Below are 2613 nucleotides of genomic sequence, written 5' to 3'. Positions count from 1 at the left end.
CCCTGGGGGCTCGAGGGCCGGGGGGCCGGCGCCCGAGGCCGGGCGGCGAGAAGGGTGCGGCCCGAGCTGCTCCCAGGTGCTACTCAGCAGAGTCCTCCCGCCACCTCCCGCGGTCAGTGGCACCTGCCCTCGCCCCGGCAATGCCCTCCGCCGCCGCACGGGGGCGCTGTGGGGGCTCTGGCCCCAGCCGCGTGCGATTTGGGTCTTAGTTTTTCTTTTGTATTACCCGCCGCCTCCCACCCTTTTTTTTTTTTTTTTTTTTTTGCTGGTGGTGAGACGGGGTGGGGAGAAATGCTGCTCACCTCAACACCTCCAGGTCTGCCTCCCAACACACACACTCACACACTCACACATACGCGACTGTTGCAGACACCCCCTGCGCCTGTCCCTGGCTTACCGTAGGCCAGCGGACCCGAACTCCTGTTGCCTACAACTCTTGTTTTCCTTTGCAACCCACCAGACTCCGTGAGGCCTGGTGACCAAGGAACTCACCGTCTGGGGGAGGGAGTTAGGAAGGAGGGTTGGGAGGGCTGGAAACTTTGTTTTGTAGAGAACTATTTTTGTTTGTATTCACTGTCCCCGCTAAGGAGGACACGAGCGGAACAGGTGGTTGATGGTGTATAATCCGACAGAGTAAAGAGTCTGCTCACTGCTGCCTCGGGGCCTGTTTTCTTTCTGTGTTCGTTTACACTCAGCGGGTTTGGAGTTGAAAGAGCCCAAAATAGCCCTGGAGAAACTTTTGAAAGAGAACAGTCGGCCCTCCTCCCGGAGGGCGTGGCTAGCAGAGGCACTCCCCCACGCCACGCCCCCACGCCGCGCCACAAGTGTTAGGATCTTCCCCAGACTGTTGTCTCCCTCCTCGCCTTAAAAAAAAGAGAAAGCCCAAAGTTTATTGGCACTTTTCCTCGGGTGTCCTTAAATTTAAAAGCACATGGGGGACGTTGATGTCATTTCTGAGAAGTCCAAGTGGAATGACGGGGGTGCGTTCCAAGAGCTTGACGCCTCCGGCTGCTGAATCAGGCTGGGGGTGTCTCTCAGGCGTGTCCGTAGACAGAATCCACCGCCGACCACCCTGTCCTTCCCCGTTCCCTCCCAAAGATCACACAAGGGGCGGCCACGGGGACCCAGCAGCAGCCTGGGAGTCGTGACGGGACTCTGAAGAACGGGGCCCATCAGCAGAGGCCTTTGCCATGGGAGGGTGCCCTGGGTCTGTCCTGCCCTTGGGCTGGTGGGTACTTCCCCTGCCTGCTCCCGAGAAGGTCCAGATTTCCCCCACGAGATTCCCAGCCTCGCGGACCGGTTCTGGCTCCCAGTTGCGCTAGCAGCCTGCGCCTGCAGCGCTCCCTCCAGGTGGGAGGTCAGACCTGCCCCCCTCCACCCCAGTCCCCAACGCGAGGCTAAAACCGAGTTCAAGAAAACTTGGCCTTGAGGGCAACCAGATCATAATACAGCACAGGAAGGGGGAGATACCACTGGATATGAAATAGGATTCAAGGCCAAAGGCCAACCCTGCTGGCGTCTCTCAGCTCCCAGCCCCAGTTTGCAGGGTCAGCTCCCAACCCCAAAGGAAGTGCCTCCTGTCAGGGCCCCCTTCCCTACCCCCGCCTGTGGCTTCACCTTCTTCCTTATTGACAGAGCCCCAGTGAAAACAGGACATCCCTGGGGCCCCTTGTGTATAGGAATGGACATGTGGCACAGTTCTGGCCAATGAAATGGAAGCAGGAGTGATGGGTGGGGCTTCTAGAAAGTTCCTTAAAAGCCCTCCCTACTCCCCACCCAGCTTTAGTTGGCCCAGTTTAGGGCTCTGGCCCCGCTCACTCACCCCGTTCCCCCCCCCTTCCCCCCGTGCTCACTCAGCAGAAGTAGGGGGGGGCCATCTGGCAACCCAGCCTGTGAGGGCGTCCTTCTCGGGATGGTAGAGCTGAGGAACCAGCAGAGCCAAGCGCACCAGGCCTGCCGCCAACCTCTGCACTTCTTAACGTGTGAGAAAAAATAAATCTTGATGTGATCAAAACAGTGGAATTTGGGTTTTCTGTGACATGCAGACTTAACCAGTTCCCAAGTCACTGGCTCTCCCCACCCAGCACCCAGGACACCAACACCCTCTCCCTCTCGGCTGCAGACCCCGGTCCCCACAACACTGTCCATGAGGATGTGGGATTACAGCATTAGGCCACAGTCTTCAGGGCCTTGCTGTCCCAAGTCACCTCCTTCCCGAACAGGATCTGCCTCTGCCGTTACGTGAGCACGGGCTGGCCGAGCAAATCCGCCTCTGGATAAACTGTATCTGTTGACTACAATTAAAAAAATTCTTTAATGTGTTATTTATTTTTGAGGGAAAGACAGAGCACGAGCAGGAGAGGGGCAGAGAGAGGGAGACACAGAATCGGAAGCAGGCTCCAGGCTCTGAGCTGTCAGCACAGAGCCTGATGTGGGGCTCGAACTCATGAACTAAGAGATAATGACCTGAGCTAAAGCAGGACACTTAAGGACTGAGCCACCCCTGAGCACCCGTTGGCTGTAATTTTTTTATATATAATTTTTTTTACTGTTTTATTTATTTTTGAGACAGAGAGAGACAGAGCATGAGAGGGGGAGGGGCAGAGAGACAGG

At 56.8% G+C, this 2613-nt stretch overlaps 1 protein-coding gene across 1 annotated transcript in view; it reads left to right on the top strand.

Annotated features, from left to right (window-relative positions):
- The window catches only part of NTNG2 (netrin G2), a 78016-nt gene that overhangs the window by 57063 nt on the left and 18340 nt on the right, over positions 1-2613 (top strand). The gene's annotated exons all lie outside the window — the stretch shown is intronic.

This window comes from Suricata suricatta, chromosome 13 (assembly GCF_006229205.1).
Source record: "Suricata suricatta isolate VVHF042 chromosome 13, meerkat_22Aug2017_6uvM2_HiC, whole genome shotgun sequence".
NCBI lineage: Eukaryota > Metazoa > Chordata > Mammalia > Carnivora > Herpestidae > Suricata > Suricata suricatta.
This window is presented reverse-complemented; position numbering and strand designations above follow the sequence as displayed.